General features: G+C 45.6%; 1 non-coding gene across 1 annotated transcript; it reads left to right on the forward strand.

Moving 5' to 3' along the window:
• Window positions 1-2,666: 2,666 nt before the first annotated feature.
• TRNAE-UUC (transfer RNA glutamic acid (anticodon UUC)) lies at window positions 2,667-2,738 on the forward strand. Its single transcript has one exon. It is a non-coding gene; the product is annotated as a tRNA-Glu (tRNA).
• The last annotated feature ends 11,791 nt before the right edge of the window (window positions 2,739-14,529 follow it).

A 14,529-nucleotide genomic window follows, 5' to 3' on the forward strand; every position in this document is an offset into this window, starting at 1 on the left:
CATCCTCTTGAGCTTTGAAGAGGAAGGAAAGTTGGCAGTGCCATTATTACCCTCTACTACCCTTATAAACCTCAGAAGGTGAAAGTGGAGCGCCTCCCCCTCTTCTCCCAGCCTGGTGCCTCGATAGCTCCCCAGGGCAGGGTAGCAGGGCCCAAGGGTAGCCCAGCCTGATGCCACTGTCCCTAGCTGACCCTGACAAGCCATAAAACTCAGGTTCTCCATCTATCCAGGAAAGAGTCCTCCACCTGGAGAATTCCATGACTGCTGAGCCTGCTCATATAGTGTCCCAGCCCCTCAGGCAAATGACAACTACTTGCTGAAGAGCTGAGGCAGGGTTGAGGCCTGATCCCTTTAACTTTCTCTGGGGCTGCCCTCATCCAGGGAGCTGGACAAGGGGACCCACACAACTTGCTCTCCATCTTGAAGCCGAGGGTCCCCTCTTTCCTCAAAGTTGGCCACCTGACCAGGGTAACCCCTGCCCCACTCTTCTAGGAGCCTGCTGTCTCTGGTCCACAGAAGCCACTTTCATCTCCTTGGATGAAAGCTCTGGGATGAAGTTTTTATTGGATAGTGAAAGGAACAAACTTTGGGCTTGAGAATGCCAGTAGAAAAGAGCCACGAGGTTTCCAAACCAGAGTGGAGGGAAGGAGAGCAAACCTGGGCTTCAGTGTGATGGGTTTCTGTCCTCCTGGTTCCCATGGATGAGGGATCATTTGCCCACAGAGGAAGATGCCCTGTGGCTGCCCAGGGCAGGGGTCCTCCCTTATCCCCTCATCCCCAGTGTCACGCAACCCCTCTTGGCTCTTTCCTACTTCTATACCCTCGCCATTGTACTGTTAGCCAGGCAGCTATCAAAGTGAGCCTCGTGGGTGCAGCTGCCCCACAGGGGTGGCCCCTGAGGGCTGCTTCTTTGCCTTTGCCAGCTTCCTGCCTCCTGGCTGTCTCCACTCACCCTACCTAATCCCTCTGGCCCTCCTCCTCCTGAGGTCTCCATCACCTACCTCCTCTCTACTCTTCTACTTTTTGGCTTCAGGTAGCCCAACATCCAAGATCTGAAAGAGAAAGAAACCCTATCCCCAAAACCTCTTATCAAAAGTTCGTAAGTCCAAAGAAGTTGTTACTTCAGAGCTGTTCCAGACTCTGTCACTGACTGCAAGTTCTTTCATGCCCTGTGGCTCTGATCTGGCAGGTCTCTGCAGCTCCTCTTTGGCACCCCTAACCTCCTGCTGTGGCTTTCTTCCAGAATTCTTACTCCAGAGCCTGCAGGGTGCTGGGGAAAGCTGTCCCAATCCAGGCTGCAGGTGGAGGGAGTCCAGGGTCAGGGTTCAGGCTGATAACAGAGAAGCGCCCATGGTATACTTGCTTCTTTTGACATGAGCAGGGCTTGGGCTTCCACCGTGAACGGCACCCCCATCAGCATGGGTCTCCTGAGCATCCCTGATGCTGCTTCTCAGGAATTTTAGGGCTGCCCTTCCCTAGCCAGAGGCCAACTAGAGTTGTGTGAATTGGACTTCAGCTCAGATCTGCTAACCAGGGAGGCCCTGCACGGCACCCCGACGCCGGGCACCCCCCAGCCTGAAGCAAGGTGCTTGGGAAGGCTGGCGGGGTGGTTGTGGCCCACGTTCCTTCTGTTCCTTTCAAGCCCTAGAGAAGCACAGTTAAGTATTAGAGGCGATAGGTTATCAGGTTGACAGTTGGACAGCCAGGCGATTATGTAACTGCTGCCTGAACTTTGGCTGGGCCTCCACAAACAGGAAGTGGGTTCTCATGGCCACGGTGGGTCCTGGAATCTCAGCTGCACAGGGAGGGCGCAGGGCACTTATGGTTCCCCCCTTTTCTTCCACCCTCAGCCTCTTTAAACAGGCCCTGAGATCACTGATGGGGAAATGGGGAAGTGAAGGAAGAAGGACTAAACCCAGCTAAGGGAAAGTAGAGGAGATGATGAAGTCAGAGTCTCTAAGAATAACTTGATGTGTTAAAAAAAAAAAAAAAAAGAAAGAGAGAAAGAAAAAACAAAAAACTTGGTGTTCTTCATCTCTAGCAAAACAAAAATGACAGGGAAGCAGTCAAAGTCCGCCCCAGAGTGATAATGGGGAGAAAGGAAAATTAACTTGTGAAACCACCTCCCGTGCACTAGCCCTTGCCTGCAGCACCCAGATTAATCCTTGACACCACCCAGTCTTGTAAGTAAGGCACCCTCCTTTCACTCATGAAGAAACTGAGGCTCAGAGAGGGCCAAGGCCTCTGACAGATGGCAGAGCAGGATTTCCACCCAGGTGCGCCTGACTCTGGAGCTCGCAGTTTCTCTAATCCATCCTTGGCGTTTTTGTGTTTTGTTTTGCTTTGTTTGGTTTCGGGTGGAGAGAGAAGAACCAGAAGGAATGTGGAAAGCTGTGACGTTTTGTTTCTTGGAAACCTCGGAACAGAGAGACTTCTTCTCTGAAAGGGGGAGAGGAGTGAGGAAGCAGATGTCTCCAGCTTGCAGCTGTGCGGTCTTGGTAGGGAGAGTGGCGGAGACCCCCCTGTGCTCTGGGAAAGACTGGGAGCCTGTACATCTAAGCGCCAGCCGTGGTTACCTCTGGAGAGACGCAATGGAAGGAAGGGGATGATTTTCCACTTTTTCTTTATATACTTCTGGATTTTAAAAGATAAAAAGCATGGGGAATTCCCTGGTGGTCCAGTGGTTAGGACTCTGCGCTTTCACTGCAGTGGCCCGGGTTCAAGCCCTGGTCAGGGAACTAAGATCCCACAAGTTGTGTGGCACGGCCAAAAAAAAAAAAAAAAAGCATGTATTACTTCTGTAACCAAACACCAAATAAAGGTATTAAAACAAAACAAAACATATATATATTGAGAGAGAGAGAGAGGGAAAGAAAGAAAGAAAGGAAGGAAGGAAGGGAGGAAGGAAGAGAGGAGGAAAAGAAAAGCAGGATGGAAGATCAGTGCAGTGCAGTCAGGGCCACAGTGGGAACCCATGCTAGGGAGAAGGACTGGCCCTGGGCCCTTCACCCAGCAGCTGTCCCACCAACCTGTCTGCCCTCTCCTTTGAAGACACACATGTGCATGGTCATTCATTCATTCAATCTCCACAAACATTTCTGGAGCCTTGTTTTGGCAGGCAAAGTGGTGAACAAGACAAAGTTTCTGCCATCAAAGAGATGACATTCTAAGGGAGACAGCCAATAATCAAGTAAATGTATAAATAAATAAGATCATTTCATATAACTGCTAGGAAGGAAGGAAGATAATGCAAGGGTGACTGAGAGTACAACATTCGAAAGGGTTGTCTGGTATATACACGTACAGGTTTGTGTGCAAACGAACAGCGTAAGCAAACTAAGAACCAAGAACACACAAACGTATACAAAAATGCCTGTAGCGCATAAGGTAGCAGCCTGCGGGGGCCTGAAGCAGAACTGGCTAGACAGGTTGAAGTTTGGCCTGCTCAGGATTTCTGAGCCCTGGCCTGCTCATTTCTCTTTGTTTTGTTTTGTTTTTTAAATATGTGTTGAGTGACTTTTTTTTTTTTTTTAATTTTTAATTTTGGCTGTGTTGGGTCTTCGTTTCTGTGCAAGGGCTTTCTCTAGTTGCGGCGACCGGGGGCCACTCTTCGTCGCGGTGCGCGGGCCTCTCACTATCGCGGCCTCTCTTGTTGCGGAGCACAGGCTCCAGACGCGCAGGCTCAGTAGTTGTGGCTCACGGGCTTAGTTGCTCCACGGCATGTGGGATCTTCCCAGACCAGGGCTCGAAGCCGTGTCCCCTGCATTAGCAGGCAGATTCTCAACCACTGCGCCACCAGGGAAGCCCTCTCCTTGTTTTAATAGACCAACTCCATGCCCTCAGAGGAAGAGAGTAGCATTTACTGAGAACCCATTACCAGGCGTGACTGGTGCCAGGCTGGGCACTGCGCTCTAGCAAACGGCTCAGGCACGGCCCACAGCACACCTGGAGAGGCAAGTAGCTTTTTTCTTCATCTCACCTTAAGGAAACAAAGTTTTACTAATTCATCCAGTTGCTCGCGCTCATCTCACAGCACCTCCCCATCTCTGAACAATGCTGAATTCAGGGCCTGCTGCTCAGAGCAACAAGGAAGCTCAGAGAAGAGAAATAAAGAAAAAACAACAATGCCCTCTGCCAGGGCTTCCCACAAAGGGCATAATTTGAGAGGGCTTCCTCCCCACCTCTAATCCACTCAGAAATAGCCTCCCTTCTGGCCTGCCGCTGATGCCTGAAACTTCACCACCAGCAGTTTATGTCTTTCTGTTATGTGATGGCCTCTTCTCACCTCTGAGCAGGGATTACCCCTGGGGTGTTAAGCCGCTAGGATTTTAGCAGTGTGGTCAGATGCATGCCTCCCAGTGGGCAGTGCTGAGGAGTGGCTACTGGTCTAAGGCAAGAGCAAGGGAGACGTTAAAGAGGGGAAAGAAAGTGCTTTAAAAGCAACTGTTACCTTAACTATTTTACCCCTATCTCTTGAGAGAGAAGACAAGAATAGAAAGTGACATAGAGAGATCTCCTCTCTCTCTCTCATTCTGGAAAATTTCAATAAATACAAAAGTAGAGTGAATTGTATAACGAACCCACAGGTACACCATCCACCTTCAATAAAACTCAGCTCATAATCCATCTTGTTTCAACTATACCTCCCAGCCTCCCTCTACCTTGGATTTTTTTTGCAGCAAACTCTAGACATTATATTATTTCTTAAATTAATATTTCAGTATGCATCCCTTCAAGATAAGAATTCTTTTTTAAAAACCACAATACCATAATCACAGCTAAACAAATTAATACATCTTTACTATTATCAAATATTAAATCAGTGTTCAAATTTCCCCCATTGTCTCGTAAGTTTTCGTTTTACAGTTTATTTGCATCAAGATCTAGATGGTCCATAACTGTCCGTTGACTTTCTCAATAAATCTCTTAGGGGCTTCCTGGGTGGTGCAGTGGTTGAGAATCCGCCTACCAATGCAGGGGACACAGGTTCGAGCCTGGTCCGGGAAGATCCCACATGCCACAGAGCAACTAAGCCCGTGCACCACAACTACTGAGCCCACGTGCCACAACTACTGAAGCCTGCGAGCCTAGAGCCTGTGCTCTGCAACAAGAGAAGCCACCTCAATGAGAAGCCTGCGCACCACAACAAAGAGTAGCCCCCGCTCGCCGCAACTAGAGAAAGCCCGCACGCAGCAATGAAGACCCAACGCAGCCAAAAATAAATAAATAAATAAATAAAATAAATTTTAAAAATGCTTAAAAAAATAAATCTCTTAAATCTCTATAACCTAATCTCTTTAACCTCTGCCTACTGAAGACTTGATTTTCTGTTTAAATGAAGAGTCTGACTAGAACAGATATTATGTATCTTGTGATACATCTAATCTACAAGAAGAAAAGGTGAAGTGGGTTTGAAAATCAGTTATGTAGTCTAGAAAAGGTAACGTCGGTTATAGGGACACAGGTGAAAGTTTGCCATCACACTCCCTCCTGCCCTACAGCCTTCCTCCCGTGCCAGGACTGGCTCCAGAAGAGCTGAGACAAGAGCCATAAAATGGTTTTAATGCAATCATCTCCACCTTTACAGAGGCCCACTTGGCTTGCACCCTTTCAGTTAAGAGCCTGGGAAGAAAGAATTGCATCAGTCTTGGTTAATGGCCCAAATTAAGCCATCAACCCCCCTAATCAAGTCTTCATTTTGGACACGTTACAATACTGTAAATAAAATATCCAAAGGAAAATAAAAGCCCTTCCATTTGAGGCTGGAAGGACCTTTGGTCCCTTGAGTCATATTCCTGAGTCACAGTTTCTCTACTAAGACTCAGGACAAGCAGGAACAAATCCTCTCCTTCCCTTCAGAGCCCAGGGCCTCTGCTTTCTCACCTCGGCACCCAGATGCTGACTGGGAAGAAGGTAGGGGATACTTCTCCCAGTGCCCCAGAAAGGCAGGAGTCCCAGGGTTTGGGGAGACGTCCTCAGTTCTACTTGGAATCAGAGGGAGGCCTGGGAAAAAGTCTTCATGCATATCCTGGATTCTCTGTCTTCCATACACCATATCTAAGCTGCTGTTTCCACTAGGATCTCCCCAGGGTCACAGCCATGTGTAGAAATACTAATAATTGCTATTTGGGAAATGAATACTTTGAGAGTTCCTGTCTCAGCTTGTCAAAAGTCAACCAAAGTTTAAAAGGCTTAAACTGAAAAACAATGATTGCTCCCAAGATCCAAAATCTCCAACAAATCAATTAGAAAAAGACAGTGCAACAGAAAAATGTGCCAAGAATATGAAAATGAAAGATAAATGGCTTTATAAACATAAAAAGAGTTACCCAATCTCATTAGTAATCAGAGAAATGCTTGTTAAAACACCAATATGACATGATTTTCAAAAATAAAAAGACTGATAGGGCTTCCCTGGTGGCGCAGTGGTTGAGAATCCGCCTGCCAATGCGGGGGACAGGGGTTCGAGCCCTGGTCTGGGAAGATCCCACATGCCACGGAGCAACTAAGCCCGTGAGCCACAACTACTGAGCCTGCGCGTCTGGAGCCTGTGCTCCTCAACAAGAGAGGCCGCGATAGTGAGAGGCCTGTGCACTGCGATGAAGAGTGGCCCCCGCTTGCCACAACTAGAGAAAGCCCTCGTGCAGAAACGAAGACCCAACACAGCCAAAAATAAATAAATAAATTTAAAAAAAAGACTGATAATATTCAGGGTTGGAAGGAGTGTGGTGAAAAGGTCATGCTTGTATTTTATTGGCACGAGTATAAAATGGTGAACATTTTAAGAAGGCAATTTAGCTATACCTAGCAACACTTTAAAGGGAAATCCATTTTAATGATCTGCTCTGTGGAAAGACAAGTATGCAATATAGACAAGCACACAAATATGTGAATAGAATGTTCATTGCAACATTGTTTGTAATAGCAAGAAGTTGGAAACAATCAGTAGGGGAAATGGTTAAATATGTTATTTAACATCAATAGTATGGAACACCAGGCAGTCATAATGTACAGTTTTGTATATACTGATATGGAAGGATATCCAAGGAATATGTTCAAGGGGTAAAAAACAAAAAATAGTATAATCTCATTTAATTAAAACTATATATAAAATTAAACCATTTAATTAATTGTTTAAATTAATTTAATTTATATTAAACTAGTTTAAATTATATCTATGTATATTTATATGTTCATAAAAAAGGATTTGTAGAGATAAATCATCCTTTATTATACCAAACATACCAAATGTAACTGACAGTGGTTACCTCTGAGGACTTGGATTATAGGGAGCAATTTTTATTTTTCACATTATATATCAATTACGTTTTTTAATTTTTTAAAATAAATTTATGTATTTATTTATTTTTGGTTGCATTGGGTCTTCGTTGCTGCATGCAGTCTTTCTCTAGCTGCGGCAAGCAGGGGCCACTCTTTGTTGTGGTGCGCGGGCTTCTCATTGCGGTAGCTTCTCTTGTTGCGGAGCACGGGCTCTAGGCGCGCAGGCTTCAGCAGTTGTGGCACGTGGGCTCAGTAGTTGTGGCTCGCGGGCTTAGTTGCTCCGCGGCATGTGGGATCTTCCTGAACCAGGGCTTGAACTCCAGTCCCCAGCATTGGCAGGCGGATTCTCAACCACTGTGCCACCAAGGAAGTCCCTATTTTTATTTTTTTAATTAAAAATTTTTTTATTTGGCTGCATCACACAGCTTGTGGGATCTTAGTTTCCCGACCAGGGATTGAACCTGCACCCTTGGCAGTGAAAGTGCCAAGTCCTAACCACTGGACTGCCAGGGAATTCCCCAGTTATGGAGTTTTAAAATTTTTATAGTAAGCTTGAAATACATACGTAATTTAAAAATTGAAATAATGAAAGAATACAATAACACAGTTTCTTATTAGAAGAGCAAAACTTTTTTTTTTTTTTAAAGAGGAACTTTATTAATTAATTAATTAATTTTTGGCTGTGTTGGGTCTTCGTTTCTGCACGAGGGCTTTCTCTAGTTGTGGCAAGCGGGGGCCACTCTTCGTCGCGGTACGCGGGCCTCTCACTGTCGCGGCCTCTCTTGTTGCGGAGCACAGGCTCCAGACGCGCAGGCTCAGTAGTTGTGGCTCACGGGCCTAGTTGCTCCGCGGCATGTGGGATCCTCCCAGACCAGGGCTCGAACCCGTGTCCCCTGCATTAGCAGGCAGATTCTCAACCACTGTGCCACCAGGGAAGCCCAAGAGCAAAACTTTTAAAGGTTAAAATCCAGCATTGGTGAGACAGGAGGAAAAGGGCATGCTCATTCAGGATTGGTGAGAGTACCGGTTGGTGCCTTATTAACAAAATGCAATTTGTCACTACCTATCAAAAGTTAAACTGTGTGTACCATTTTACCTAGGAATTCCACTTTTAGGATGTAGTCTAGAGACATACCTGGACAAGTAGGCAAGACACAGGTAATAATGACAATAACAACAACAGCCATTACTTATTAAACACTTAATAAGCCCTTGGTGCTGTTTTAAGGACTTAAAGACAAAGAAAGAGACATGAACCACATGCCTCATATAGAAGCTTACCTGTGCCAGGTACTTCTCTAAGCTCTTTACACGCTCTGTGTGTTTAATCGCCACAACAACCCTGTGAAATGAGCACTCTCATGTCCACTTGACAGATAAGGGAGTTACACATACCAAAGGGAAGTAACTTGACAAAGTCATACAGCTAGTGAGCGGCAGAGCCCAGGAAGTGAACCCAGGCAGTTGGCGTTAGACTCTGTGCCTGTGACTCCTACACTATAATAATGTAGTAAATCATATAATCTTCACAGCTCCTTGGGATAGGTTGTTTTTGTGTTTTATTGTTTGGGTCTGGCCAGCACATACATCTCTTTTTAAGTTTGGTGGGAGACAGAACCCACCAACCACTTCCGGAACCAAAAGACCAGATACTCACTGTCCCAGGTCCCCTTGCAGCTGGGAGCAAGCATGTGACTCGGTCTTGGACAGCCAGCTGTGCCGAAGGAGGACCGTGACACAGAGAAATAGGGACAGTGGGGAGTGGGCTTTGGTTGATGCGGGGGGCACGCAAGTGTTTGGGCAGGTAGCATGCTACAGAAGCTTCCAGGGTCCCATGATGGTGGTGGTGCCAGGGCTGCACTTGAAATTTGAGGGGCAGAAGCAGCATTCTGAGAATGGGGTTTCAGACAAGGAAAGGCTCTCCGGCTGCTCCTGGCTGCAGTTCAGGCACATCTGTCACTGGGGCCTTATGACTCAGGGGATCCAGTGGTGCTTGACATACTGGGGTGATCTTAGAGACTGTGGCAAGCAAGTCCCAGAAGGAGAGTCCCCAGGGTGGCCCAAAGCAGTGGTGAGGCCCAGCCAACTTCAGCAAGTAACAGTTCTTCTCTTGAGAAATAGCTTCTTGTGAGTTTCTGGATCTCAGTAGAAACCAAACATAGGGCCAAGCCCCTTATGAACTGAGGATTATCTGATCCACCTAGCCAGCCCAGGGTCTCACAAGCCCCGGTGCTCCTCATCTTCAAATAGAGCTGGCTGGAGCCTGATAGTATCCTAAAGGCAGAAAGGAGCCACAGAATGCCCTGGTGTGCCTTCTAGCTTGCCATATCTTGTTAAATAACCTCTCCTCCCTCAGTCCACTCCAGTGGCTTCAGGAGAAGTTAGGCATGAAGACACTGGACACACACAAAAAATTCCAGGGGACTTCCCTGGTGGTCCAGTGGTTAAGAATCTGCCTTCCGATGCAGGGGACGCGGGTTCAATCCCTGGTCGGGGAACTAAGATCCCACATGCTGCGGGGCAACTAAGCCTGTGAGCTGCAACTACTGAGCCCGTGGCTCTAGAGCCCGAGCGCCACAACTAGAGAGAAGCCCACACGCCGCAATGAAGGATCCCGCGTGCCATAACAAAGATCCCGTGTGCCGCAACTATGACCCAACGCAGCCAAATAAATACATAAATATTACAAAAAAAATTCCAGCTTGGATTGCAGGAGACTGGCTCTGCACCATACACCATCACCAGCCAGAAGTGGCTTATTATTAAGAGATTAACAGCAAGAATTCTAAATAGATAAACAAGGTACTACTGTATAGCACAGGGAACTGTATTCAATATCTTGTAATAACCTATAATGGAAAAGAATCTGAAAAAGAATATATATATATATGTATATGTAAAACTGAATCACTTTGTCGTATACCTGAAACTAACACAACATTGTAAATGAACTATACTTAAATTTTTAAAAATGGTTAAAAAAAACCACCACAGTTAAAAAAAAAAGATTAATAGAAGAATTCTAGAACCAGACTGCCTGTATTTGAATTCTGGTTCCACTAGTTCCTAGCTATATGAATTTGGGCAAGTGTTTTAATCCCTCTGAACCTCTGTTTCCTTATCTCTAAAAGAGAAATAATAAAAATACCTACCCTCGTAGGTTGCTTTAAACATTAAATAACTTAATGTATGTAAAACTCTTCGAATAGTACATGCACTAAGTGTTCCTGTTATTATTGCGGTAACAAAGCCCTTCTGAGAAAAAATTCTAGAGATCTATTGCACAACAACGTGAATATACTTAACACTATTGAACTGTACATTTAAAAATGGTTAAGACAGTAAATTTAATGTTATAGGTTTTTTACCAGAATTAAAAAATATTTTAACCCTTAGGAAAACAGAAGTTTTTAACATGGAATTTTTTTTTGATAGAGCTTTATTTATTTATTTATTCATTTATTTATTTTGGCTGAGCCACGTGGCTTGTGGGATCTTATTTCTCCGACTAGGGATGGGACCCGGACCCCCTGCAGTGGAAGTGCGGAGACTTAACCACCGACCGCCAAGGAATTCCCTGGAATTTTATAAGATACTTACTTTCAAATCTAGAGACTCAGTGGCCTTTTTCTTAAATTGTACATAATTAATAAATGCCTCTTTATTAAAAAAAAATAATAAAGGCCTTCTGAGAGATGGTCCTGGAAGTTAATGGAGAAAGAAAATCCTCCAATGGGTAAAATTTTAAGTAGAATACATCATTGGCTCTTTTGGGAGAAGACACAGAGGATCTATACTGATTCATGTGCAAGGCCAGTGATTTGGCTGGGTGGACAAACTTAGATGGAACAAAATCAGAGGGTTGGGGAAAAGAGGTTTGGGAAGAAGTCTTGTGAATGGACCTCTTAGGAGGGCCCCAGAACACAAGAATATTTGTGTCTAGTATAGCCACTCACCATCATAAGGCTGTCTCCCTAGAGGCTGCTCCTGGTGGTCAGATGGGTAATGTGAACCTGCCTTATGGATGTCATTCTGTTTCTCCCTGAGACATTGTATGAACCAAACAGCTGTGGTGGCAAGGACACAGGCTGTATGTGGTCTTCACAGGATGGACCTCCCCTTACCAAGTCAGACCTAGTGGGGGCTACTGCTGAAGGTCAGCTTGGCCCACAAAAGCTACCAATTCAGCCCACCTACTTGATGAAGGGTGCTTATGTTAGCTCTCTTCCAATAAGGAAGGGGCAGAAATTTGTTCTCTCTAGAAGGCAATTACGCATTTTTAGCCGTGGATTTATTTTCCCTACTCCCATCCATCTTCCCCTCCCCCCCCCACCATCTGTGGACATTCCAGATGCCTCATATGCTATCGTGGCTCCCCACACGTGTGGCTTCTGACCAAGATCTCACTGTACAGTGAAAGAGTGTTGACAGTGTCTAGCACGTGAAGTGCTCTGCAAGTATTAGTGTAACCAAAAGTGGGGTCCAGCTGCTCAGTGATCAAAAGCCCATAAAGAGGCAAGTTGGTGGAAAGGAAATTTTGCTTTATTTTGGAAGCTGGCAACCCGGAGGTAGGACGGATTCCCCCTCCCCCCCTCTCCTCCCCCTCCCCCCCTCTCCTCCCCCTCCCCCCCACCCCCACTGACAATCAGTGGGCAAGAGCTTTTATAGATGTAGGGAGGGGCTACATGCAGAAACAGCACAGTCAGCTCTGACAGTCATCTTGAAATTGGTCATGTGGTGGTCTGACCGGCGTCGTCTTGATTTTTTAAAATATATTTATTATTTATTTATTATTTTGGCTGCGCCTGGTCTTAGTTACAGCATGTGGGATCTTTGTTGCAGTATGCATGCGGGATCTAGTTCCCAGGCCAGGGATCGAACCCGGGCTCCCTGCATTGGGAGAGTGGAGTCTTTACCCACTGGACCACCAGGGAAGTCCTTAGATTGTCTTAAGTACAGTTAATCTTCAGCTCCAGCGTTGGTTTGTTCCCATTTCCTTGAGGCCAATTCTTGGAATTGTGGCATCTTATGTTATGGCTACAGTCTGGTCATCATGTAGTTAACTTCTTGCACCTGGTGGGGGTTTCAGTATCTACAAGACAGCTCACAGGATGTGGCTCTGAATGTTATCTATAGCCTTTGAGAAGGAACTAAAGGTCCTTGACTTTGCTTATGGACTAAACTATTATTATTTTGTCCTGTTTGACTGCTTTTCTTTGCTTCTGCATGTCTCACTTCTCTGATTAAACTTATTCTTTGGCTAAAGATTTTCCACAGACAAGAGGCAGGCGGAGGACATGGTGGGGAAGGACCATAGGGTCCTCCTCTGTTTCACTGGCTCATCTAATCTTCACAGAAACCATATTAAGCTAAATACCATTATTATCTCCATTTTACAGATAAGGAAACTGAGTTACAGAGAAGTTTTGTAAATGGCTCAAAGTCACAGTAGGTAAGTGAGTGGTGAGGCCAATATATGAATCTAAACAGTTTGGCTCCAGAGTCCATGTTCTTTACCCTGGAAGGCCCATGGGAGTCATGGATCTTATGTACTCCATCCCTCAGAAGCAGTTGGCTTTGTAGAGACTGAGTTATGGCAAAACCTTCTGAGAATGGAGTGCTGACCACAGAGCGGAGGGCAGTGTATGCTCTGAACCAGCAGCCATTCTATGGCACCATTTCTCTCTCAGCCAGGATACATGGTGGCCCCAAGAAGAGAGAGATAGAGGTGGGAGCGGGGCCTCTCACTACTACACCTAATAACCTATGCACAACATTTTTGTGTGTAGCCCCATGACTCTGGGCTCTGCTGGTTTAGAGGTTGGGTATCCCAAGGATGTTTGCTTCCACAAAGAGGAGACACCAATAGGCCCATTGCACTGGAACCTGAGACAGAGACCTGGCCATTTGGGGCTGCTTTTTAAGCCATTGAGTAAACAGGCAAAGAAGGGGAATAAGATGTTAGCTGGGATGATTGATCCTGATGATTTAGAGAAAATAAGGTTACTGTTACACAGCAGGGAAAGAGAGGAGGATGTGTGCAATGCAGCGGCACCCCAGGGATATCTTATACCATCATGTCCAATGGTTAAAGTTAACAGAAGACTAAACCAGCAGAAGCAAGATAAAAGCTAGTTATCCTCCAGGAGTGAAGGTTTAAGTCACTCCATAAGAAAAGAACCCAACCATCTTAAGTCCTGGCTGTATAACATAGTGGTTTAGAGCCTGAGCTCTGGTACCAGACTACCTGGATTTAAATCTGAGTGCTAACACATGCTGGCTGTGTACCTGTGTCTACTTTAGTTTCCACACCTGTAAAATGGGGATAATAATAGTTGATATCTCAAATCGTTATTTTGAGAATTGAGTAATACTTATAAAACACATAGAACAGGGTCTGGCATGTAGTAAACACTCTATAAATGTTAGCTATTATTAAGACAAAGGAATGAGAAGCAACAGAGGAAAGTCATAAATACCAGTGACAGCCTCGGGCTCAGTTGCAAAAATGAGAACAGTACAGGAATGTTTATACCAGTTTTATTTGTAATAGCCAAAAACTAGTCAGAAACAATCCAGATGTTCAGCAGTATGTGATTACATAAACTGTGGTACATCACACCATGGTAGATTGCAGCAGTAAGAAGAAATGAACTATTGCACAGAGAAAGAAACCATCAGAATGAAAAGGTAACCTATGGAATGGGAGAAAATACTTGTAAATCATCTATCTGATAAGAGGTTAATGTCCAAAATTTATAAAAAGCTCATACAACTTAACTGCAAAAAACCAAACAATCTGATTAATAAATGGGCAAAGAATCTGAATAGACACTTTTCCAAAGAAGACATACAGATGGCCAACAGGCACATGAAAAGGTGCTCAGCATCACTCATCATCAGGGAAATGCAAACAAAAGCACAATGAAGCACAGGTGGGGTGCAGCTACAAGTGGAGGCATGCACCACGGTCCCAGGTGGGCAGCCCTCAGCGATGGCGCGCGGCCTCCAGCTCCTGCTCCTGAGCTGCGCCTGCAGCGTGGCGCCCCCCACCTGGGAGGTGAAGGTGGCCTGTTTGGAGGATGTGGACTTGCACTGCACTGCTGGCTGAGACCCGCAGGTCCTCTACACATTCTCCTGGGCCAAGCTTACAGATGGCTGTGTAGAGAGGATGGAGGTGTCCCAGGAAGACCTGTGGTAATCTCAGCAGAGGGGCTCTTCAGCGGCCCCCAGGAAAAGGCTGTATTC

The sequence above is a fragment of the Balaenoptera acutorostrata genome, chromosome 1, assembly GCF_949987535.1.
Source record: "Balaenoptera acutorostrata chromosome 1, mBalAcu1.1, whole genome shotgun sequence".
Lineage (NCBI taxonomy): Eukaryota > Metazoa > Chordata > Mammalia > Artiodactyla > Balaenopteridae > Balaenoptera > Balaenoptera acutorostrata.